At 38.1% G+C, this 27,397-nt stretch overlaps 1 long non-coding RNA gene across 1 annotated transcript; it reads left to right on the top strand.

The window, feature by feature from the left end:
* Positions 1-1,554: 1,554 nt before the first annotated feature.
* Positions 1,555-26,903, top strand: LOC309621195. Its single transcript, XR_014239809.1, has 2 exons — positions 1,555-25,242; positions 25,591-26,903. It is a non-coding gene; the product is annotated as an uncharacterized lncRNA (long non-coding RNA).
* The last annotated feature ends 494 nt before the right edge of the window (positions 26,904-27,397 follow it).

Genomic DNA, 27,397 nt, shown 5'->3' with positions numbered 1-27,397 from the left:
ATCTAATGCTCTGTTGCTTTATTTCACTCATTGTCATTTGCATTCTGCATATGGCCTTTTGATTCAAATTGGTTTGTTTCTTTGTCCTCTTATTCTCATGAATCTTTGTATACATCAGGAAATGCCCTACATCCTGCTTTATAAAGTCGGTGAAATTCTGACTTTTATCTGGTAGGCACTATACTCTAGGAAATGACTTCATGGCGACACTCAAACTAGTAGTTAGGCACAGTGAAATGTGCGTAAGCTGCTATCTCCATGGGTGTTAATTTTAACATGTTAATGAAAGACCTGGTTCCTCAGGCTGGCAGGCTCAGTCTCCTGCTGCGGCCAAGTGCTGTAATGTTCAACAGGGATATAATTTTTGACACTGACAGTTTAGAAGTCAGTGGCTGCCCTCACTAGTGGACTCAGAAAGGCACAAAATAAGAAAAATATGCTGAATTTATTTAAAATGTATATGACCCATGATAGGCAGAATGGTGAGGTAGATAGAATGCCAGATGGGAACATAGGATGAAACAAAGACTCTGTGTTTTAAGAACAGTAAGTGGACCATTCTCCCTGAAATGTTTTTAAAAAGGGTAGGAAAGTATTGGAGGATGAGGCCAAAAAAGTAGGATGGGATTGTGTTCTTTGGGGGCTTGAGTATCAAGGTGAGGAGCTGTACTTAATTTGACAGACAATGGGAAGCCATAGATGTTTTTTGGTTTTATTTTTTGAGCAATTAACTAATATGATTAGAGCTGCTTAGTTAATTATTAAAGCATGGGCTAACTTTAATTAAGGAGATAAAAGAGACCAGAAAACAAGTTGGGAAAGCATAATAGAGACAGCTCTCTGACCAATAAAAATCTATCCATGTCTTTTATGGTGTAGAGTTGATGCTGGAGAGTGGCCATCCAGATGGACTATATTAACCAACATCCCCGCACCCAGCATCTAGTTGGGACCATATGACTGATTCTTGCCAATGAAATGAAAGCAGAACTGATGCTCATCACTTCCAGATTAAAGTGATTAAGTGTGCATGATCCTCCATGCTTTCTTTTTCCACTATCTGCCAGCCCCTTGACATCAGAGCAAATTTGAAACCACCAGATGGTAAAGCCATAAAATGGAAGCACAGACCTCTTCCACACTGTCAAGAATTTTTAAAGGTGTAGGAATCTGTTTAGGGCTACTTAACTTTAGTTACAACATGAGGCTCATAAGCCATAAATCAATTGCAGGGAAGCTAGTTTCTCTGTACAGAGAAAAACTGGAAGCTATGCTCTTGACATTCCTATTTTTTTCGGTCCCAGATATTTCTTACCATCTCCCACCTTAGCATCTTATCCCAAAAACGACCTGATGAGGTAGCGTGCCTCAGTCATTAAAACCCTTGTAGAATTTAGAGAATTGATTTTGTACTCATTTATGGTAGAATACGGAATCAATTAAACAATTCGATGGCCCATGGGAAAGTCTCACCCTAAATACATTCCTTACATTATCTGAAGTTCAAGCACCTAGAGATTCATTTACTGAAAACACACACACACACACACACACACACACACACACACACACACACATTTTCATAGGCTAACTTTCAGTGTGTCTACCCTAACTTCTGGGAAAACCACATAGCCTGCAGCTCCACAGAAGACTGAGCCAAAGTGGCCATGTACAATACCATTTATCGGTATAGTGAGTTGGGCAGGACCAGGCAGAGGGCCCCGATGAGTCAGTTCACTCAAGACCCCCAGTCTTTAAGCCAAAATTCCCAGAGAAAATCAGAGTGCCTCACTCTATAGAGTGACTTGGAGAGCCCTGAAGGCCTGACAGGGTCATGGGAAGCAGAAGTCAAAAGGAGAGCAAGAGCAGGTCACAGCCAAGTCAGGGCAGGTCTTTGTGGGAAGCAAAGATTATACACAGAGAGGAAAGAACTGAGAGAGAAAGAGAGGCTCATTCCTAGAAGCACATCAATCGCTGATGTCTTTCTACTCTTTATTTCTAGTATGTGTGCATCCAAACAATAAATTCCCCTTTTCCTGAGGTAACCTGAGTGAGTGTAAAAGTCAAACTGACACAACATTTAAACAAGCTTACAGAAAAGGCTCCCATAAGCTTAAATCACCAACACTGATGTTGCTCTAAATTCCCTCCCAATTTTTATCAGTATACAAGAATATATTTTTTATTTAGTTGTAACCAGTATATACATCCTATTCTTTGTCCTTTTTTCACTTAACATTGTTTTGTACACATATTTCCAAGTAGCAACCTACTCCTATCATTTCTTCCATCTATGTATCATGCTCATGTGCTCATATGTCCAGTTTGAAATACCTGTATAGTTTTCTACGTTCATTCCTATTAATAAACAGTGCTACAAACATCTTTGGACAAAATTTTTTTAAATTTCACTGGGATTTCTACCCAATTGGGGGATAACCAGGTTAAAAAACATAAACAGTGTTTTCATTCTTATTATTTGTTGCCAAATTGTTCTTCATAAAGATGCACATCTTGCTGAAAATGAAAATAACCCAAAATATATTAAATTTTTGCATTTAAAATGAATGGAGGCATCTAAAAATCTATCCTAAAGAAATAAAGTACACATAATGATTTATGTAACAAGATGGTCATCATAATACTATTCATAACACTAAAAACATAAAAACCGAAATATTCAAATCACTGGGGAATGTCTAAATAAATTATGATATATCTACAGATATATCATGTGGCCATATATATACTTTTTATTGCCATAAAAGTGATGTTTTCAAAGAATATTGACTGACATAAGAAATGCTTATGATATAAAGGCAAATGAAAAACACATTACCAACCCCAATATGCAATATAATTCAAATTGTGTAAAGAAAAAGTTATCTGCAAATATCTGCATATAAAGACTGTACACAGGGCTTCTCTGGTGGTGAAGTGGTTAAGAATCCGCCTGCCAATGCAGGGGACACGGGTTCGAGCCCTGGTCCGGGAAGATCCCACATGCCACGGAGCAACTAAGCCCGTGTGCCACAACTACTGAGCCCGCGTGCCTAGAGCCTGTGCTCCGCAACAAGAGAAGCCACCACAATGAGAAGCCCGTGCATCGCAACGAAGAGTAGCCCCCGGTCGCTGCAACTAGAGAAAGCCCGCATGCAGCAACGAAGACCCATCGCAGCCAATAAATAAATTAATTAATTAATTAACTAAATCTATTTTTTAAAAAAAGACTGTACACAAATATACTATAATGCTAATGGTAGTTATCTCTCAGTATAATGTTTTTATTAGTGCATCTACATTTTATAATCAGAAATAACAATAAAAGTTATTTCAAAAAATAAATTATCAACATAGAATTCTAAACACAAAATGATACAGAACGATAGTGAAGTTAAAATAGTTAAACAGGCTATTGGTCAGTCAAACATGAGTGTGAACTTTCATTCTAACTTAACTTGAAAGCATATGCATGTTAGAGCTATAATAGGGGTGAGGAACTAGGAAGATGCAGGATAGAGGAGAAAATTTTAGCGCTTGGGGAGGAAAGGTCTAATGGGCAAGCCCCAGTCCAAAGACTTCTTCCGGTCAATAAGCTCAAACAATAAATTTTTTAAACTCAGAATTTTGACCTTTGGCATTTACCTTTGTGATATAATAAAGAATATATTTTGGTCTTTGTCCCCCATTCCTGGCACAGAGCTTCAAAAATCCTTGGAGCTTCCTGATAGGAGTGTCTTTTGTTATACTTAAGGAGGCCCTTTCATTCATACCTCAGTTTATGCTAATGAAGTGACTGATGGTGGGTCCCCCTAAGTAGCTTCAGGATGGGACTGGTCACCAGAAAGACCAAGCATATGATTAGAGGGTTGGAACTTTCAGCCTGCCCCACCCCATCTCTAGGGAGAGGAGGGGGCCTAGAGGCTGGGTTCAATCATGTGGTCAACGATTTAATTCATCATGCTACATAGTGAAATCTCGATAACAACCCTGAGGCACAGTAGAGCTTCCAAGTTGGTGTTTGTCCATGTTCTTGGAAGGTGGTGTGCCCTGATTCCACAAGGAGAGGGCATAAAAGCTCTATGTTACCTGCCTCCCAGACCTTGTCCAATTCATATCTTTCCATTTGGCTGTTCCTGAACTGTATCCTCTATAATAAAACTGTAATCATAAGTATAGCACTTTCAGTGAGCTCTGTGAGTCATTCTAGTGAATTATTGAAACTGAAGGGAGGAGTGGTCTTAGGAAGCCCCAAATGTGTAGCTGGCCAGGCAGAAGTGCAGGTGGCTTGGTAAGGTCCAGGATCTGTGGCTGGCAGCTGAAGTAGGAAAAGCCTTGTAGGACGGAGCCCCTTAACCTGTAGGATCAGGGCTAACTCTACGAGCTAATGTCAGAATTGAATTGAATGGACGGACTTAAGATTATCATACTAAGGGAAGTAAGTTAGACAGAGAAAGACAAATATCATATATCACTTATATGTGGAACCTAAAAAAAATGATACAAATAGACTTATTTACAAAACAGAAAGAGTCTCACAGACACAGAAAACAAACTTATGGTTACCAAAAGGGAAAGAGGAGGGAGGGATAAATTAGGAATTCAGGATGAACAGATACACACTACTATATATAAAATATATATTTTATATATAGTAGATATATCTGCTATACAGTAGGTATAGCACAGGGAACTATATTCAATATCTTGTAATAACCTATAATGGAAAAGAATCTGAAAAAGAATATTATAGATATACCAAACTGAATCACTTTGCTGTATACCTGAAACATTATAAATCAACCATACTTCAATTTAAAAAACAAAATTGAACTGTAGAACCCCCAGTTGGTGTCAGAGAATTGCTGTGGGAATACAACCATCACGTACATATACAAAAGACAAAACAGTTCTCAAATATGTTTAAGGAGAATTGTATTCATTAACATGATGCTAGCTGCTCAAAGAGATAAAGCCCATAATCTCAGTGGCTGAACTCAGTAGTTTATTTCTTGCTCGTATGAAGTCCAAAATGGGTGTTCCTGATTGACTGGCCTTCCACATAGTCACTCAGGGACCCAGGCTACTTCCATCTTGGGTCTCCACTTCCTCCTCAGCCTCAAGAGTACTCCACACTCATCCAACAAATAGGGGAAGAGCACGGGGATTATACATGGGAAGTGTTTCTGGACCAGCCCTGGAAGTGGCCCACTCACTTCCATTAACCTTTCATTGCCTGGAACTTGGGCCACCTCTCACTCCAAAAGATCTTGGGAAATGCACTCTAGCTGTGAGCCCAAGAAGATGAAGTGGGTTTTATGAGCAAGGCCAATCTCTACCACAAAGAAATAAAATAATTTCCTTATTCCTGAAAACATTAATGACATAATCTAGATTTTAACCTTATTAATCTCAGTAGCTAAGAAAGACAGTTGTAACGAGGTAAGTTTCTCATTGCCAAGCACTATGCTAGCATATTTCAAGATGGATCAGAACTACAGTATTTCAGTTCAGTGCAAGAAAGAGTTCTTCAGCACTTACCATCCAGGACCTATGGTAAGCAAACAGGGTACAAAGATGTCTAGACTTAGTCCTGCCCCGGAAGACCGTACCATCCAGTAGAGAAGTTTACAAACCAGTGGAACTTTCCATTTAGCTTTCATATATTAAACCTATATACAATCAATGCAGACAAAAAGTCCTTAGCAAGTAGGAGGACAGTTCAAAAATAGAGATGCTTTAAAAATACAATATCAGTAGCACATTTTAAATGAGCATATTATTCAAAGAAGTGGATGGACATATTGATAGATGGATGGACGGATGGACAGATGTTCTGGTATATTTTAGAGAAAATTATTTTAATTAATGTAGTAAAACACGTGACACAAGAATCAGAAAAGTATGGCTGACCTAAGGAAAGAAGGGGAAAAGCCACTTTTTAAAAACAACGAAATTCTTAGCTTCAAGAACAGGCAGTTCCCAACACAGGCACTGGATGTGTTTGTTTATAAGTCAATTATTTGGAACTCAGAGTGCCTTTTCCCTTAGAAGCAACGTCATAAAGCATTGTTTAGATTCCCAAGCAAAAGCAGAGCTGTCTATTTAACCCCTAATGTATCTGAAGAATTGCACCGCACTCAGAGTCCTATTTCAACTGTAACTGAGCACCATCATCATTTCTACAAGAAATGCATATGGTCTCCAACTTAGAAAACTGCTCCCACCATTGCAGCAAAGAGAATAGCAGGTAAAGAGGGGGAGACATTGTAGTCCAGTTTGGCTGAAGCAGCAACAGATTCCTTAAGATACCAAAATTCAACATGGAAGAAAGAGATGAAATTTCCGTGCTAGGGAAAGTTGCAAGGGATAGGTGCTTCTGGGTTTCTGTAGCGAGTTCACATCTGTAGCTCCAGTTTCTTTTGAAAGCCCAGAAGATCTCAGTTCACATTATTACACAGCAAAAATCAGCTCTTCAGTTCGTGCAGTCTCCACCTTCCCTATAAACTTATACTTTTTCACTGCATTTATTTAAGTTGCCTGTCCAGCATGGTCAGTAGTATTAAATGCTACAGAGAGCTAAAGTAAGATAAGAAATGGAAAGTCCTAAATTTAGAGGATAAAGTGTAAACATGAGGGACTTTATGCATAGTATGTATCTGTTTTGTAGGTTCCTTTCATCTGTTGAAAGTAGAGGGAAGGAGCTAGAGTAGATGAATGCGCATGGGCAGTGTAGGCCAGCTCCAGGTAGAGGCCATTATTATCTTTGACACTGTCCCCAAGGTTGTATCTCTTACTTCAGCAGAGATTAGCAGCTTGGGTGTCAAAGTGGAAAACCCAAAAACATCTCAATAGATTTTCATAAGAGAAGGTACTTCTTGGAAAATTATTTCCCAGAATGTCCAAATTGGAGAGAAAAAGACAGTTATAGCCAAAAGGGGAAAAAGGAGGACATACAAGGTTTTTCTTCCCAAGCGATCATCACTGTCTGTATGGGTCATCTTTTAATTCAGAGTTTCCTTTATCAGATTTTTTAATCTTCCCAGGCAACATGAACCAATACCTCACAGAACATGACAGACCCATGGAAATAAAATGAAGCTGTATTTTTAAAATGAACTATTATATCAGGATGACTTAGTCTAAAAGAGCTTATTTGGGTGAAAAATTCTTTTTGAGGACTGTTTAAATCTTTTGGCAGTTTCATGTGACTAACATTTTTTTGAGGAGAAACTGCTAAGCAAAAAAGATCAAAAGTTTCCTTTGGGATTTTTTCCAGAAAAAAATGAATATAACATAGGAATTACTATGAATAAAGAACTTGAGGAAATGGTGGATTACTCAAGGAATCTAGATAAAAGTCTAAGATCAAATCAAACGGCTCACTTGGGAAAAAATGACTTCCAATTTATAAATGGTTAATTTTAAATACGTTGTTTTCTTTTATATTTGTATATATTTTATAGGTGAGAAAGAGTACATAAAACATTTAAATAAATTATAAATCAGAGGAATATAATAAAAATCAATGGAATCACTACCTAAGGACTATAAATTATCCATCGTAAATAACTTGCATCTACTTACATATTCTTCCCTCATCAATCTTCCTACCTCCCTATCAGAAATATTTACTACCCTAAATTTTGTGTTCATCATTCTATTCCTTTTTTATAATTGTATCAATTATATATGTGCACCTAAACACTATGTTATTGAGTTTCCTCGTTTTGAGTACTAAAAAGCTATGTATACCTGCATATAATCTCTTGGAACTTGATTTTTTTTTAACCTAAGATTATGCTTCCAAGAATAAGCCATATTGTTGCTGGGAGATATAGTTCATGCATTTCATCGCTGTATAATATTACATTTTAAACATATAACAAACTTTAACCTATTCTGTGAATAAACATTTGGAGGTTTGGGGGGTTTTTTTTCATGTGTATATATATCCTGGAGCACATAGGAAAGATTTTATTTAGGGTATTTACATAAAAAGAATTCCTAGCTCATAGGGTAAGCGATTGTTTAATTTTACAATATAAATGACAAAATTTTTTTCAAGAATGGTTGCAACAATTTACAATCCACCAACAATACATGAGTTCACATTAATCCAATCCTCTCCAGCACTTGATACTGTCAAATTGCATTATTTTTACAAAAATAGTGGGTATAAAGTCATATTTTATATTAATAGACAAAATAACATGGGTGAATCTCAAAAACATGGTAAGTGAAAGAAGTCAAATGCAAAAGACTAAATACTGTATGACTCCATTTGTATGAAACTCCAGAAGTTTCAAAACTATAGTGACAGGAAACAGATCAGTGGTTGCTTGGGGACAGGGGAGGGTATCAACTGCAAAAAAAGGGCATGAAGAAACTTTTTAGGGTGATAGAAATGCTCTACATCTTGGTTGTGGTGGATGTTACATGAATGAACACAATTCATCAGATTGTGCACTTAAAATAAGTGAATTCTATTGTATGTAAAGTCTATCTTGTATTAGTGTGCTCAGGCTGCCATAACAAAATACCACAGACTGGGTGGCTCAAACAACAGAAATTTATTTTCTCACAGTTCTGGAGACTACAAGTCTAAGTTCATGCTGCCGTCAGGGTTGGTTTCTGGTAAAACCTGTCTTCCTGGCATGTAGAGGAGGGCTGTCTTCTCACTGTGTCCTTACATGGCCTTCCCTCTGTATGTGTGAGGAAAAGACAGAGAGCGCACACTCTGGTAACTCCTCTTCTTCTTAAAGGACATCAGTCTTATCAGATTGGTGCCCTACTCTTATGGCCTCATTCTACCTTAATTATTTCCTTAAAGACCCTATCTCAGTACAGTCACATGGCGGGGGGGTGGTGTTAGGTCTTCAACTTATGAATTTCAAGGGACACAATTCAGTCCATAACATACCTCAGTAAGCTAAAAAAATAAAATGATTTTTGCTGTTTTTTTAAGTCGAGGTAACACTGGTTTATAACATTATATAAGTTTCATGTGTACAACGTTATATTTTGACTTCTGTATGCACTACAACATGCTCTAAATCATATTTCATTTTAGTCACTATTTCCATTTCCCTGATTACTAATGAGAGTGATTGTGATAGACATTATTTGTACTCCACCAGGTCCCCCTTATTGGGCCAGTGCAATTTTCCCCTAGATGCTGCTAGATTGGCTGCTGATGGCTCACATCTTCGCTCTTCTCTGGATAAATACACTTGGCCAATGGGAGTCACCTCACCTGAAAAAGCCTGGGCAGACCACAGCCAAAGACTGGTTGATAAAGAAATACAAAGGCCCAGTTCCTTGTCTTCAAGTGAGACAAATTTGTGGTGCCATCCATGCTCCAGAGTTCCCCCATGGGATCAGGCTGAAACCACAACTCTGTTTAGCTTCTTCCCCTGCTCTATCCTGCTTCTCTCACTTTCTTATAGGTTTCTCCTTAGAGTACTTTCTTGCTGAAAAATCCCTATCTCAGGCTCCTGGAGAATGTAAACTAAGACAGTGACCATTTGTCCACTGTGTTTCTTTTTCTCTATAAAATGTCTTTTGCCCATTTTCCTAATAGGTTGTTGTCTATTCTTACTGGTTTAGGAGTTCTTCATCTATTTTGGGTACTAAATCTTTGTCAGTTTTATATTTGCAGATATCTTTTACTAACCTGTCGCTTATTTTTCATTTGCTTTTAAGCTGTCATTTGATAAACATAAGTTCTTAGTTTTAATGCAGAAAAATTTAACAATATTGTTTTTACAGTTGGAACTTTTTATCTTGTTTAAGAAATCCTTCCATATCCTTAAGCATGAAATATATTCTCCCATATTTTCTATGAAATTCTTTTAATTTTTGCTTTTTTACATTTCCCTTTTAATCCATCTGGAATTGAATTCTGTGTATGGTGTGGGGAAGGGATCAAATTTCATTTTTTTCTACATATGTGTGTGTGTATGTATACATATATATATGTATACATACACACATACATCACAGTAATAATCATTTATCTAAGGAGTCTCTTGGAAATAGATTTCTAGAGTCAACTGAGATGGTGATATAGGAGGCTCCTGAGCTCCCCACGTGCCACAGGTGCATCAAATGTACAGCTACACATGGAACAATTCCCTCCGAAAGAGATCCAGAAACTAGCTGAGTGATTCCTATACATTAAATGAATGACAAAATGCCCACATTAAAATGTATAGGAAAGGCTGAGACACTCTCACCGTAAACCCCACCCCAAGCACAGCACCAGAAAATTGACAGGGAATCACCAACTCCTGGCTTCTCCCTGAACAGTGAAGAATTTTAACCCCAACTTTTAAGAACTCCACAAGAGGGACAGATTCCCAAAACACCTAGCTCTGAAAGCCAACCAGGCTTGTGTCCATGAGACCCACAAGACTATAGCAAACAAAAAAGCAATTCTTAATGGGCACACAACACTCCCATCCCCCGGGGCTTATCACAAACAGAGCAGGCAAAATCACCCATCTCCCAGTCTTTCCCTAAAAGAGGTTTAGCTGCATACTTTAGAAGCTGCTGCTTCAGGGCCAGGCTTCTAATTTAGCAGGCACTAGGGGCTGGATACAATCCTCCCCAGAGACTGGGGAAGCCAGAGGACACTCCTCCACCTCCTCCTTCCCACCTGCTCCAGATCACCAATATCTCTCTGAAAGGAGCTAGTACACAAGTCTGCAGCCCATCTTTTACGGCTGCTGCCTGAAAGGCAGGTCTCCAGATTGTCTGGCTCTGATAGCCAGTGGGGCTTCCATTCATAAGTCCCACAAGACTGTAGCAAACAAAGACACAATTCTTAACTGGCTATCAGCTCAGGGCTCAGCACATAGGGAATAGGCAAAATCACTTATCTCCTATCTTCTTTTGAATGAGGTACATCTGCATACTTTAAAAGCTGCTGCCTGAAGGTCAGCTTCTAATTTAGCAAGTGTATAAGTGCTGGCTGCAATATTCCCCAGATACCAGGGAAAACAGCAGATACCTCTCATGCCTTCTCCCTCCAGCTGACTCCAATAAGACCAAGTCATCAGTATCTCCCTGGAAAGAGCTTGTGAACACACCTCAGGTCCCCACTTTTTGTAGCAGCCACCCAAGGGATGGGCCACTGAATCACCTGGCTCTAACAGCCAACCTGACTGGCATTCACGAGTCCCACAGGACTGCAGCAAATAAAACAAAAGAAAACCCACAATTTTTTAACAGATGCAGGAGCTCACTTCCCACCCGCACCCCGCCATGGCTACACACTCAAACCCAGCACAGAGGGAGCAGACAAGAATGCCCGCCTCTCAGTTACTCCCTGAAAAGGGCCTAACTGTATACTTTCCTAGCTTCTGTCTGAGGGTCTGGTTTCCAATAAATCTACATCTAGGTACTGACTGCAATCCTCCCCTTTGGGTCACAGATGGGCCTTGGCATACCCTCAACTATGGGGAAGTGCTGAGAGCAAAGAAGGTAGCTTGGACAATCACAAAAGTCTGAAAGACAACCAAGAGCACAGACCGGGCTGATCAATGAAGTTCATCTCCTACATAAGACCATTCTGTCAAAATTGGGAGAGGTGGTTGTTTTATTTAATGTGTAGAAACCAACACAGAGAGTCAAGGAAAATGAAGAAACAGAGGAATATGTTCCAAACAAAAGAACAAGATAAAATTCCAGAAACAGATCTTAGTAAACCAAAGTTAAGTGACTTACCTCATTTGTAACAGGGAAGAGCTAAATCGGACTCCATGTTCGATCTGTTTCTTTGACTTTAACCTTTGCTTTTCCTTGCTTTTGTTATTATAATCACACATAATGGCCTGCCTCAGGGAACGCTGCCCCTCTGCCGGAATGTTAAAGTGCCTCTGTTCAGCTCACAGGGAGACAACCTGACCCCACCCACCTGTGGATAGCTGCAAGAAAGAAGAAATTAACACATCCTCTCATGGAGGCTGGCCATTCCAGGGGATATGTGCAAAACTTACGGCCTAAAATTTACTTCCTCATCTCCTCCCTCTCTCTGTGCTATAAAAGAAACTGGCATCCAAACCCAGATAAGATGGTTTTTCAGAGACACTAGTCTGCCATCTTCTCGGTCTGCAGGCTTTCCGAATAAAGTCGTCTTCCTTGCCTCAACACCTCCAATTCATTGGCCTGTCGTGCAGCGAACAGAGTGAGCTTGGACTCAGTAACACATTGAGTTCAAAATAATGGTTATAAACGTGCTCACCAAAGTCAAGAGAGCAATGCATGAAAAAAGTGAGAATTTCAACAAGAGATAGAAAATACCAAAAAGTACCAAACAGAGAAATTACAGAGGTAAAGAATACAATAACTGAACTGAAAAATTCAATAGAGGGGTTCAACAACAATCTATTAAGGATTTTTGCATATATTCAGTAATGAGATTGGTCTGTAACTTTTTGTTGTTATAATATCCTTGTCTAGTTTTGGTATTAAACTTATAGGATATACCAGTTCTTAAGTTTTCTAGGAGACTTTGTATAAGACTGTATAAAATTGGAATAATCTGATTATTACAGTTTTAATAAACTCACCTGTACAACCATGTACAGCTGATGTTTGTGGGAAAATATTAAATTAATTCAATTTCTGAAATAGTAATAAGACTATTAAAACATTATTTTTGAGATAGTTTTGGTATGTTATATTTTTCAGGAAATTTTTCAATTATATCTGTATTTAATTGACTGGAGATAGTTGTTCATAATATTTTCATAATATTTTATTACATTTTAAATCTCTTCTATGTCTACAATTATATCTTTTTTATTCCTAATATTGTTTATTTATGCCTTCTCTTTCTTTTTTTTGATCAATCTGGTAGAGGTTTACCTTTTTTATTAACATTTTCTAATAGCCAAGTTACGCTTTGTTAATCTTCTCTATTGTATCTGTATCCATTCTCCTACTTTCTTTGAAATGCTGTGGTTTTTCTAATTTCTTAGTTTTTGCTCATTAATTTAAAATCTTTTTTCTTTTATAATATAAACATTTTAAGATTGTAAAGTTTTATCTTAATACCGATAATACTGATTTCTCTACATCCCCAAAATATGATATGTAGTATTGTCATCATTCAGTTCTAAGTATTTTTTAAACGTCCATTATTATTCCTTGTTCAATTTATTCACAAGAGTTTTGGGTAATTTCCAAATATTTGAAAATTTTTTGTTATTGACTTCTAAATCAACTGCATATGGTAAGAGAATGTGGTCTATATGATATTGGTTATTTGAAATGTTTTAAAACTTGCTTTATGGATCAGTATATGATCAGTTTTTATAAATGTTCCACATGACATTGAGAAATATGTATATTCTTTAATAACTGAGTGTGGAGTTCAATATTTGTCCATTAGATCAAGATTTTTAGTTATGTTCAAAATTTCTACATATTTACTCTTTTCTTATACATTGAGAAATGTATGCTGAAATATTTAACTATGATGTTGCATCAAGTTTTGTATTCTATCAATTTTTACATTATGTATTTTGAGGCTATTTTATTAGATGCATACAAATTTAGGATTTTTATATCTCCCTGGTCAATTGAGCCTTTTATGATTTTGTGTTGATGTACTTGTTTATTGTGATCATTAGTATAAATGAACGTGTTTCTATGTCTTGTATTTTTATTTTTATGTGACTTGCTTTTACTTCTCTTTTCTCCTTTAATACTTTTCAGTATTGATTCAGTCCATACAGTTGATTTTTTATTCCATTTTATCTTTCTACTGATGTGGAATTTATGTATTCAATTTTTTACTTTTAGTAGTTGCCCTTGAATTTTTAAGCATTACTGTTTAAACTGCAAAATGTAATGATAAATAATATCTTAACCTACCTCTTGAACACTTTGTTGATTACCCCCTTTCTGACATATGCTGTTGTCCACACATTTAATAAGGCTATAATTACTGTTTATAACACAATATTTGCTTAGATTTACATATATATATGATTTTATTTGTTCACCATTCCTTCTTGTATCTTACACTGTCCTTATGGGATAATTCCTAATTTATAAAGAAAATTATTCAGAATTTCTTTTAGTGCAGGTATCTTGGAGGTGAACTTTCTTAGGTTTTGTTTACTGAAAATATATTTTACTCTCAATTTTGAAAGGTAGTCTTCTGGTAACACATTTGACAATTAATTTCTTTGAACACTTTGAAGATACTATTCCACTGCTTTTTTTTTTTTGGCTTGTTTCCATGGTTGCTGTGGAAAGTCTGATGTCATTCTAATTGTATTTTATTTATACTGTTTGGAGTATGTTGTGCTTCTTGGGTTTATGAATTCATATTTTTCATCAGGTCTGGAAAATTCACATCCATTATCCTTTTTTTTTTTTGAGTTTTTTTTTTAACATCTTTATTGGAGTATAATTGTTTTACAATGGTGTGTTAGTTTCTGCTTTATAAAAAAGTGTATCACCTATACATATACATATATCCCCATATATCCCAATATCTCTTCAATCTTGCGTCTCCCTCCCTCCCACCCTCCGTATCCCACCCCTCTAGGTGGTCACAAAGCACCCAGCTGATCTCCCTGTGCTATGTGGCTGCTTCCCACTAGCTATCTATTTTATGTTTGGTAGTGTATATATGTCCATGCCACTCTCTCACTTTGTCACAGCTTACCCTTCCCCCTTCCCATATCCTCAAGTCCATTCTCTAGTAGGTCTGTGTCTTTATTCCCGTCTTGCCCCTAGTTTCTTCATGACATTTTTTTTCTTCTTAGATTCCATATATATGTGTTAGCATATGGTATTTGTTTTTCTCTTTCTGACTTACTTCACTCTGTATGACAGACTCTAGGTTCATCCACCTCACTACAAATAACTCAATTTCGTTTCTTTTTATGGCTGAGTAATATTCCATTATATATATGTGCTACATCTTCTTTATCCATTCATCTGTTGATGGACACTTAGGTTGCTTCCATGTCCTGGCTATTGTAAATACAGCTGCAATGAACATTTTGGTACATGACTCTTTTTGAATTATGGTTTTCTCAGAATATATGCCCAGTAGTGGGATTGCTGGGTCGTATGGTAGTTCTATTTTTAGTTTTTTAAGGAACCTCCATACTGTTCTCCATAGTGGCTGTATCAATTTACATTCCCACCAACAGTGCAAGAGGGTTCCCTTTTCTCCACACCGTCTCCAGCATTTATTGTTTCTAGATTTTTTGATGACGGCCATTCTGACCGGTGTGAGATGATATCTCATTGTAGTTTTGATTTGCATTTCTCTAATGATTAATGATGTTGAGCATTCTTTCATGCGTTTGTTGGCAATCTGTATATCTTCTTTGGAGAAATGTCTATTTAGGTCTTCTTCCCATTTTTGGATTGGGTTGTTTGTTTTTTTATTGCCTTTTTCCATCCTTTTTATTCTCTCCCTCTGGCACTCAGATTAGATGCATATTAGACCACCTTCTCATTCTATTTTCTATTTCTCTTTACTGTTTTCCATCTTCTGTCTTCCTAAACCACATTCACTGATTTTCTCTTAAGCTTTGTCTAATATGCTATTTAATCTGTCATTGAGTTTTTATTTCAACAGTTATATTTTTCATTTCTAGGATTTTATTTTTTTTTCAATTCTGTCTAGTCATTCCTGGTAGTATCTTGTTGTATATTTAGATTTATTGTTGTGCCTTTATTTCCTTAAACACTTCATACCCAACTGTTCAATGTTCAATACCTGATCATTTTAATATGTGCATCCTTGAAGGGTCCAAATCTATTGTTTGTTGTTTCTGATGATCTTCACTCATTGTGAATTCCTTACCATGGGTTTCATCATCTTTGATTGTGAGGTCATTGTTTCAATTTAATTAGTGGGAGTCTTGTGGGCAAAATTTGGAAAAGCTCTCCTCTAGAGAGTGTTTGCTTTTGCTTCTTCCAAGAGCCAAGCATTTACTTCAGCCTGAATTGTTTGGCTGAGTGCAAGAGTCCCTGGATCATCTTCCCTACCTCCTCATTGTCCCAAGGCTCAGTATTCCAGCAGCAAAGCCTCTATTGCCATATGCCTTCAGAGGAAATCTACCTCTCATTATAGCCCACTTCTCTGGTCCCAGTTCCCTGGCACTCCAAGTCCAGTTCATAGTATGATGGGAGTGCTGCCTGAATATATTCCCTTCCTCTGGTAATGTCTCAAAAAGTGTGTTCTATGCAGAATATAGTTGTTCTGAAGCAGCACGGTTCTTCAAAGTTTGTATTTAGCCGTAATGCCAGAAGTGGAAATCCAGTGATTAACCTTTTTAACTACGTATTTAATTCATATCAACACATTCAGTTCACCTAACATTTACTGCATACTATGTGCCACCCAATGTTCTAGGTGCTGAAGATATAAAAATAAAACTATTTGTAGGTAAACTACTCTATTAACCCCCTCATTCAAAAAGCATTATTAGCTGTTTGAAACCTATTATTAACAGAATGAAAATCATGTCTAAAGTCAAACTCTGTCTTTGCTAAGCTGATTCCGTCTCCATTTCTCCAGTTTCTGCGCATGGTACTCCTATTCTTTCCTTTACAGAGAATAAAACCTCAAGAGAGCTGACTCCTTCCTCTCCTTACCTCCATACATCAAAATAGTCCCTGAAAACTTCCCATTAATGCTTCTCTATCAACATCTCTTCCATCTGTCCCTTCTTTTCCATTTCCATAAACTCTTACTGCCACACACCTGGATTCTTGAAGTGCATTCTCCCTACTATCCCTGTCTTTTCTTTTTCTAGTAAACACTCCATATTGTTGCCAGACCAGTTTCCTTAGGCACAGCCCTAACCATGTCACTCATATCCACAAAATTCTTCATTGGGTTCTCATTACCTACCTCAGTATTTCTCAAATATTAGTAATGCATGGATATCCCTTTAAAGGGAAAAAAATGTTAAATTAATTTTATCAGCATTTAATTTTCAGAAAATATAAAAGTGTCATAAACGTTTTATGTTTAGATCTCTTATATAACCATAACCTAAAATAACTTTACAAATTAAGTTAAAACAAAACTACCAAACCAATAAAAGTCAAATTAACAACACTAATTTAACATGACAGATAATAATTGGCTTAAACTAAATTATCATCTCAAACATAAGTACGGCACTGAATGCTATGGCACAGATTTGTTTGTTTGTTGTTGCTGCTGTTGCTTTTTGGCACACCTATACTGCAATGTACCTGTGATGACTAAATCCTCCCACTTCTCTATTCAAAGCCCTAGGACATCGCCATTGTATGTTGGTGATGTCATTTGGCTTCAGCTGGGGAAAAAACATCAGGATCATTTACTTTCTCCACCTGCCTCTGATTGGCTAGGGAATGCTAATAGAACAACCCACTGATACTATTTGACACTATCTAAACACTGAAGCCAACACAACTCCTTATGGTTGTCCTCAGTTTAAAGGTGAATGTTCAGGTCATCTAAAATACATCAAAAATTTTTTTAGATTATCATCTAAATAAAAACAAAACTTTTCCAGTTCTCATAGGCCTTATCTGGCCAATGAAATGCATCACTTCTGAACAAAAGCTTTAAATGACATGGCATAGCTTTGCATATTCTTCTTTTCTTCTGCTCTGCCAACCAGAAAGATGTTCCAGACAGATGCTGTAGCAATAGCTTCGGTCCTAGAGTGAAGCAGAGCCACAGCAGACCCATAATGTAGATATAAATGTGAGTGAGAAATAATCCTTCGTTGTTGTAAAAATAGTCTAAAAGAAAAGACATGGATCTTGTAGGTCTGTAAATCTCATTTTAAGAAATACTGACCAAAAATAAATAAATAAATAGGTAAATAAATACATAAATAAGCATTCACACTAGCATGTTTTAAATCCCTGGCTAATCTGCCCGAGTCAACATTCCCAAAATACCAAATACTCCCTCATCACTCCTCTGAATAAGTTCTATATTTTCTTGCCATTGAGCTTTTGGTCACAGAATTATTATCTCTGTCTAGACATCCCTTTCCTCCCTTCTCACCTCTGCTTCCTATATACACTCAAAGAATTCTTCCTCAATCACTCCAGTGGAATAACTACCTCACTGTATATGTCTTTAATGATATGTATTACCTCTTCTATCTTCTTTTCCTTCTATACTTTTTCCTCTATGTATCTCATATTTCCTACCAGATTCTCTCCCTGAGAAGTGCAATGGGTCTTTTACACCCTTATACCCCTGCCAGTGCCTAGCACAACGTATTGTTTATACTAAATGCTCAATAAACAGTAGTTGAATAAATAAGTTTATTTAATCTTTTTTTAAATTTATTTATTTATTTTTGCCTGTGTTGGGCCTTCATTGTTGCATGTGGGCTTTCTCTAGTTGCAGCACACGGGGGCTACTCTTTGTTGCAGTGCGCGGGCTTCTCACTGCAGTGGCTTGTCTTGTTGCGGAGCACGGGCTCTAGGTGTGAGGGCTTCAGCTGTTGTGGCACACAGGCTCAACAGTTGTGGCTTGTGGGTTTAGGTGCTCCACAGCATGTGGGATCCTCCCAGACCAGGGCCCGAACCCACGTCCCCTGCATTGGCAGGCGGATTCTTAACCACTGTGCCACCAGGGAAGCCCTTTAATCTTTATTAATAAGAGTTTAACAGCAACAACATTAAGATTGGTGAAGACAACAAATCCAGACCATGCAACTTTGTTTGTAATGCAGCTGTGAAAACTGCTGTCCTACAATGACTATGTTTTGAACAGTTGTAAAACATTAGCTATGGAAAACGCCACAAAGGCAGAACTAATTTATCTGGTACTTAGTTAAAATTCTACACAGCATGAGGCAAGAGAGGAATTATTCTAAAAGCTCATTCTTATGAATTAATTAATTAGCCTTCTCTACCTATAGAACAAAATTAATTTAGAAATGAATATTGCTGGGAAAGTTTTTCAAAATATAAACATTTTCAAAACTAGAAGCCTTTGTTATTAAATTTCACAAGGAGATTCAAAAATAATGCAAAACAGTCCCTTAAACATCAAGATAATTTTACATCAGCCACCTTTGGGAGTTGGGGGTGGTACAGAAAAGCTGGGCAAGACAAAACCAGAGAATAGAAGAATCATTAGAGTCCAGAGTCTTCAACTCTTTGCCCTCCCAGTCTTGCTTCAAAGCCATTGACCTTGCTACAGTCCATGTCCCTCTAGATCCTGACTTCTAGCTGTCTTGACCCTAGTTAATGGCCAGTCTGTTCTCCAATGCCCTGCCCTCACTCACTGTTAGCTTCGCGAGAGTTGCAGCAGGAGACAGAATAGAGTCTTCAGTCTGACACTACATTTCCTACAATATCTCATTGAAGCTGACACTCTGCTGCCTAGTTTTCACCTCCATAGTCACAGCAGGAGACTAACACATCAACATCCTCCCTTAGAGTCTCAGTAGGTTGAGAATTAAGAAAAGGGGGTCCCAGATACTCATAGTCTGAGGAAGGCCTGGTGTATAAGCTGGGGACAGAGGGAAGGAGACACAATGGTTATAAGCAAAGAACCATCATATGTAAAGGTAAAGGGCACTGTTATATTTAGGAAGCCGTTGCATGTTCAGTATGAGTGAGGCATAGATGGATGGTGGGGAGTGGTAAAAGAGAAGGCTTGGGAATATCACTGTCAGATTTTTGTTTTGGAAAGGTCATTCTGGAATGGGAAGTGGCCAAACTGGTGCCAGGGAGATCAGTTAGGAGGGGATAGCAGTCATATGGATGAGAAATGGTGAGTAGAAAACTGGGATAGCAGCATTGCGGACAGAAAGAAGAGAAGAGATCTGAGAAATTTATGAAGATACAACTGAAGAATTAATCACTCTGTGTGTGTGTGTATGTGTGTGTGTGTGTGTGTATGTGTGTGTGTGTGTGTGTGTGTGTATGTGTGTGTGTGTGTATGTGTGTGTGTATGTGTGTGTGTGTGTATGTGTGTGTGTATGTGTGTGTGTATGTGTGTGTGTATGTGTGTGTGTGTGTGTGTGTGTGTGTGTGTGTGTGTGTGTGTGTTGCCAGGGGTGCGGGGGAGTGTAGGATGCTATGTTAAAACCAGGCTGAATGATCAGGTGAACCAGGGCCAGTGTGTTAAAAGTCAACGGATTCTGGACATGCCATGGAAATAATTTCCTTCTTTTATTAAAATCTGATACCATTCTGAATTGAAATAATTTTCCTGACCTAAGCAATGGATCCAGGACATTTGCTGTTCAATCCAAGTCCCCAGTACTCTAACAGCTCCACTACCCAGTCACTTCAACTTCTGGCATCTTGATCTTCCTCCAATCCAGGTCTCTGATGAAGAAACCTTGCCTGTGTTTCTGACCCATTGATTTACCTGGACCTTTTCTGCCTTGGCCTGGGGAACAGAAGATGCTGATCTGCTTAGGTCAAGCAAGGCCACCCCTGGAACTTGAAATGGGGACAGCTCTCCCCAACATACTTAGGCTGTACAGTAGAGGGTATAGTTAGACGAAAGGGAAAAGGATAATGTATCTCTTGTGAATATTCTCCTACCTGCCTGTTAAAATTTTACCCATTCTTCAGGATAAGACTCAAATGCTACCTCTTTAAATAAGTCTTTCCAGACTCCACCCCCCACCCCCGCAAACTTGAAGTGATTCTCCCTCTTTTATACTGTATTTTTAAAATATTTTCCAACCTATCTTCAGGTACTTCCATAGTCTATATTATATAATAGTCATTTGACTACATGTGTTCTGTCTCCTACTAAATTTTAAATCTCTTGAAGTTGAGAACTATGTCTTCCTAACTTTTCATTTATTCATTCAACAAATATTTGAATGATTAAATGAACAAAGGAATGAATCTCCCGTTACTCCCCACCACCTTATATATAACGTCATTCTTCCTCAGCAAACCTTTCCAGAGCTATTAAAGGCTATTTTTTTTTATAGTCATAACTGTCACCTCCTTCTTCTGGGCTAGGAACAAAAATGCAAATATCCAAAATAAAAAATGGAAATAGTAAAAAGAGGAGTTTGGGAGAAGGGACTTAGACTCAATTGATCTTCCTCTTTCCTTCACACCACTTTTTCCATTTTTTAAAAGTAATTGCTTTGAACCACAGATAAAAACCCAAAGGCTTCAGGATTTTTATAGCCTAGTTTGAGGTAAAGTTTTTCTTTACCCTGTCAAATCTCTTCTCTATAAATATATTAAATATTTTTACCTTATTTTTCTTCCCATCAATATAAGCTTAAGTAAAATGATTTACAAAACATTGGTCTGTAATAGTTTGCCAATAAGTGACACATATTTGAAGCACTATCATAATGGAATTTTTAAGTAATTAAAATAATTTCACGACTAATTAACAACAGTTTAAAACCCCATAAAGCATTCCAACTTAAGCATTGCTATTCCTATTCCATCTGCCAAATATTAAGAAGAATAGTACAAATATAAGAGAAGGGAAGCCATTTCCAATTATACCTCCATTTTTTACTCATTTAGGGCAATAGCTTTTAACTCAGATTACTTCTCTTGATTAATAGCATTTAATATATAAAAATGACTGTAAACATTCGTTATGAATGCAGAAGAAACACAGCTTTTTCTATTAAAAAAGCAAAATGGAACTATCTTGATTTTATTTATCTAAACAAAGGCCAATACAAGTTATAGAAAACATCTGTTTGAATAAAGTCAGAAAATTCCCAAGGACATACTTAACTACTTCTAAGCATGCCTTCAGAAGAGACCCACCCATATGCGTATCTTGCAGTCCAGATGGAATGATGAAATTACCCAGCCCCTCCTGGCATTTATTTAAATGTTTGGCCTCCAGATACAAACTTCATCTAACAAATGAGAATGACTGTTCCAAAAATAAGTAATTCAAACCATCCTCTTACTTGTAGAAGTAACAGACGAATTCTTCATGCCTTAAATCATACTGTGCTAATGCAGTTTCTGTTCTAGAATATAAAGACTTTCAGTCATTCAACAAACATTGATTGGGATCCTGTCTTGCACAAGCCACTGTGCTAAGTACTGCAAGTATAGAAAGATGAATAAGATATGTCCTTCCCTTCAAGGGTGAAGTGTCTTGGTAAGAAACATAGAATTTTATTATGAATAACTATAATGCAATAGCAGTAAATTGCACAAGAGAAGAGCAAAATTATTCAAGTAAGAGTTTAAAACTAATGTTATCATGGTAAACAGAATGAGTGGTGTCAGTTATAGCTGGAAAAATTAAGGAAGAATTTCTCGGAGGAGTAGTATTTGACAGAGAATTTAAAGGTTGGCTAGAATGTTAAGAAGCAGCAATATGAGGGACAAATAAGCAAAAACAGGAAATATACAATGTAAATGTGATGTGCATGACCTTTTGCAATACTATTTACAACATATACAAGACACTATTGGCATCCAACCCATATCCCCTTGGAACTCACTGTTCTCTACACACTACCCTCAGACACAGAGGCATGGGAGTTGGTTGATAAGTTCCTCTGCTTCTTCACTTCTCAAGTATGATGTTCTATACCCTGTCCTAGAGGTTCTCAGCAAAACGGATCCCCAATTACCCACATCAACACACTCTATTAGCTATTTTCCCTTCCCTGTCTCCTTTCCCCATGTCCCTAGTAGTGCTTCCTGACATTACCTCCCAAATAAAATTCTCCACTCAGACCTACTCATAAGATATGCTTCTGGAGGAATCCAAATTAAAACACAATAGCTCAGACAAATGGGGATGTTACTGATGACTGACAGAATGAACTGTTGTTTCACAGGTCGCTGAAAAAGAGCAATATTTCCCCAAACAGCGATAGGCTATCTGTGATCATTGATTTCCCTTTCATGGATATTTACAATACACATCAGGATAAGAATGGCACTGAAAAGTCCAGCAGCAAAACAGAAACCTATTTAACTTTGTTTAAGAATTAAACAAACCTATATGACACCCTTATTAACCTTCCAGTTAAAGCTAATTTGTAAAGTGCTGGAAATGATACTGACACGTTCCTAACTTTTATGAAATTTTACTTACTCTTCTTTCATGGGGACCCAGAGCCAACAGAAGTATGTTTGCCGGTATCATAACATTCAGAGTTTTAAGCCAAATTTTCATTTTCCTTAAATATATTTTAGCTTCTTTGCTAAATAATGACAACTGATTTTTTTTTTTTATCTTTGGCTGTGTTGGGTCTTCATTGCTGCGTGCAGACTTTCTCTAGTTGCAGCGAGCGGGGGCTACTCTTCGTTGTGGTGCGCAGGCTTCTCATTGCAGTGGCTTCTCTTGTTGCAGAGCATGGGCTCTAGGCACGCGGGCTTCAGTAGTTGCAGCACGTGGGCTCAGTAGTTGTGGCTTGCAGGCTCAGTAGTCGTGATGCACGGGCTTAGTTGCTCCACGGCATGTGGGATCTTCCTGGACCAGGGCTCGAACCCGCGTCCCCTGCATTGGCAGGCGGATTCTTAACCACTGCGCCACCAGGGAAGCCCATGACAACTGATATTTAAATAGCTCATCCCCACTTGTCTGAGCTATTGAGTTTTAAACCTAAGCAATGTTTAGTGCTGTTCAGACTCTCAGCTCACCTGGTTTTCTATGCACCAATGGCCTTGGCCTGGTTTTCTGTGGGCACCACCTACATTCAGAGGTGGAAAGAAAGTTAGAAGGGATTCTGGGAAGATGTCAGCAGAAACATGCATCCCTGCTCCCCAACACCTCACAGCACCAATTCAAATGCCTCCTACCTCTCCTCAACAGGAGCATCCACAGGGCCCAGTGGTTAGGTGGGGATTGAAGACAGTGAGGAAGGCCTGGTTAGACACCTTTGCATCCTGAAGGAGAAGCTGGCACAGAACTTTGCTTCCCTCCAGACCTAGCTAAAGTCTAAGAAATTCCTGTGGCAAAAAGTCTAGAGGTGAGAACCAGAGCTTCTCAGTTCCTAGAAATAAGTCTGCTCCCTAAAAATCTTGGTATGTATCCCACCTCAGAGGAAGGGTAGTACAAGCCATAGGGAATGGTCCAGGGAGGACCTGTAGTGGAGCTGAATCTGGAGATGAGTCCTCCCTGCCAAAGAGGCGGCGAGAATCTGGTCTTTCAATCTGAAAAGAGAGTGAGCAGGGCAGCTTCATCCTGGTGCCTCTATATAGGGCAGACCACATGCCAGAATGGAACTACAATACTGAAACAGAATTACTAAAGAACACAGGTAACAACATGGGGAAAATAAAGGAACACGTAGTGATGGTCAACCACAGTTCAAAATAAGACTTTCTAAGACCAAGAAACATGATTTTTTTTCACTTTTTAAAAATCAGTGGATGAAATGAAAGAGAAGATGGTCACTTTTGAGAGCCATATTAATGGTCTGAAAGATCAAGGAAAAAATATTACAAAACAAAGCAACAGACTTCAACTTCTAGCCACAAAGGAGCAACGTGTCTTGGATAAAAGCTGGTGCAAATGCACAAATTATCTGTGTGAAGTCACTGGAGATTAACAAGATAGGCAAGACTCCAGGGGTCAAAATTTCAGAGAGTTAGGAGGTACGTTGAGGTGAGCCCCTGTAGTACATTTGGTAGTTCACTGCATTGGGAATAGAGGCCTAGCAGAAAGCAGTAGTCAGGGCTTGTGGAAATCTCTCAGGGTTGCAGAGAAAAAAGTCAAAGCATTATGTTGCCAAGGAGACCAGAACTCAAATAGGAGGAGAGAAGTGAACAAAAAAAATTCTAGAATCAATCTCACCATCAGATATTTACTGATTCCTAAGTTGTGTGCATGCTCAAGATGACAGTCCCAGAAAAGGAAAAAGAAAGCAACATCTAGGGGTGCTGAAGAGCTAATAAAAGACATCAGAATTCTAATAGTGCTAGGAAATCAAAGAACGGAGTTCAGGCTCAAGTAAGTAGATAGCCCTTTTAAACATACAAGGCTTTAAACTGAGACTCCAAAAGAGAAAAGCCCTAAGACTAAGGGTGGTACTCTACCAGTAAGAACGAGAAATAGACCAGCCATGATAAAGGCTAACACCTGCCATCAACTGGATCAAGGTGATCTTCCAGTGCTATGTCTGCCTGCTAGGAGAAATTTCAGATCAGCTGAAGCATCTACAATTTTTCATACACAATGTCCTGCATCCAATTAAAAAGAGTTTCTTGACATGAATAAATGCCTCAAAATCAAGAGAAAGAACAGATAATAAAAATAAACAGGTTGGGCTTCCCTGGTGGCGCAGTGGTTGAGAATCTGCCTGCCAATGCAGGGGACACGGGTTCGAGCCCTGGTCTGGGAGGATCCCACATGCCGCGGAGCAACTGGGCCCGTGAGCCACAATTACTGAGCCTGCACGTCTGGAGCCTGTGCTCCGCAACAAGAGAGGCCGCGATAGTGAGAGGCCCGCGCATCGCGATGAAGAGTGGCCCCCGCTTGCCGCAACTGGAGAAGGCCCTGGCACAGAAACGAAGACCCAACACAGCCATAAATAAATAAATTAATTAATTAAAAAAAAACAACACTAAATTTATTAAAAAAATAAAAATAAAAATAAAAAAAATAAACAGGTAATTCAAATACTGGCCTTATCAGATAAGGAACTTAAAATAACTATGAATAATACATTTAAGAAAGCAGAGGAAAGGATAAAGAACTTCACCAGAAAATTTAAAATATATATATATACACACATATGTATACATACACACACACACACACATATATATATAAAATTTAAGGGTCAAATGGAATTCTATAGCTGAAAAATACATTCACTGAAATTAAGAATTCAATAGATTTAATAGCAGAAGAGAGAACTGGTAAACTGGAATATAGGTCAATATAAAGTATCAGTAACTGAGAGAAAATTAAAAGATGGAACAATGCAAAAAATAAATATACGGGATAATATTAAAGGATCTAAGGTGTATAAATTGGAGTCTCAGGAAAAAAGAGAAAACAAAAACAGTGATTGAAGAAATACTGGCCAGATTTTCCAAAACTAAAAAAAGACATGAAAATATCAATTCAGGAATCACTGTGGACTCCTAGCAGGATAAATACAAAGGAACTTTTTAATAAGTTTCTAAAAGCCCAACACAGAGGGAAGACATTAAAAGCTTCCAGAGGGGAAAAAAAGACATATTGCCAACAAAATAGCAATAACACCAACATCTGTCTTTTCAAAAGAAATCATGGAAGCCAGAAGACAATGGAATAACATCTATAAAATGGTTAAAGATTAAAGTACCAACACAAATTTCCACACTTGGTGAAACTATTTCAAAAAATAAAGCAAAATAAATTTTCTGACAAGAATGAGATGATTCCAGCAAAACTTCACTAAAATAAATACTCAAAGTTCTTCAGATGAAAGGAGAGTGATGCCAGATGAAAGTAGAATAATGCAAGAAGAAATGAAGAGTACTGGGAAAGATAAATATGACTAAATCTAAATGAATATAATTTCTTTAGTATTTGAAATGATACTTTTAGATTTAAAATATATGAAGAATTAAATATTGACATCAGTAACATAAAAAGATGGAGAACAAAGACATTAAAAAGTTAGGGGAGGACTTCCCGGTTGGCGCAGTGGTTAAGAATCCGCCTGCCAATGCAGGGGACACAGGTTCATGCCCTGGTCCGGGAAGTTCCCACATGCCACGGAGCAACTAAGCCCGTGCACCACAACTACTGAGCCCATGTGCCACAACTACTGAAGCCCACACACCTAGAGCCCATGCTCCACAACAAGAGAAGCCACTGCAATGAGAAGCCCGCACACCGCAACGAAGAGCAGCCCCCACTCGCCACAACTGGAGAAAGCCCGCGCACAGCAACAAAGACCCAATGCAGCCAAAAGTAATAAATAAATAAATTTTAAAAAAAAGTTAGGGGGCTTCCCTGGTGGTGCAGTGGTTAAGAATCCACCTGCCAATGCAGGGGACACAGGTTCGAGCCCTGGTCCAGGAAGATCCCACATGCCACAGAGCAACTAAGCCTGTGCGCCACAACTACTGAGCCTGCGCTCTAGAGCCCACGTGCTACAACTACTGAAGCCTGCACACCTAGAGCCTGTACTCTGCAACAAGAGAAGCCACCGCAATGAGAAGCCCATGCACCACAACGAAGAGTAGCCCCCACTCACTGCAACTAGAGAAAGCCTGCGCACAGCAACGAAGACCCAATGCAGCCAAAAATAAATCAACTAAATAATTTTTTTTAAAGTTAGAAAGTTCTTACAATGTTCAGAAAATGATAAAGCATTTGTTTAAAGTAAACTGTAATATGTCAATTATGCATGTTATAATCTATACGATAGACAGCTGTCTCTTTCCCTGTTTCTCTCTGGAAAACTAGCTGGCTTACAGT

This window comes from Balaenoptera borealis, assembly GCF_965194805.1.
Source record: "Balaenoptera borealis genome assembly, chromosome: X".
NCBI classification, from domain to species: domain Eukaryota; kingdom Metazoa; phylum Chordata; class Mammalia; order Artiodactyla; family Balaenopteridae; genus Balaenoptera; species Balaenoptera borealis.
This window is presented reverse-complemented; position numbering and strand designations above follow the sequence as displayed.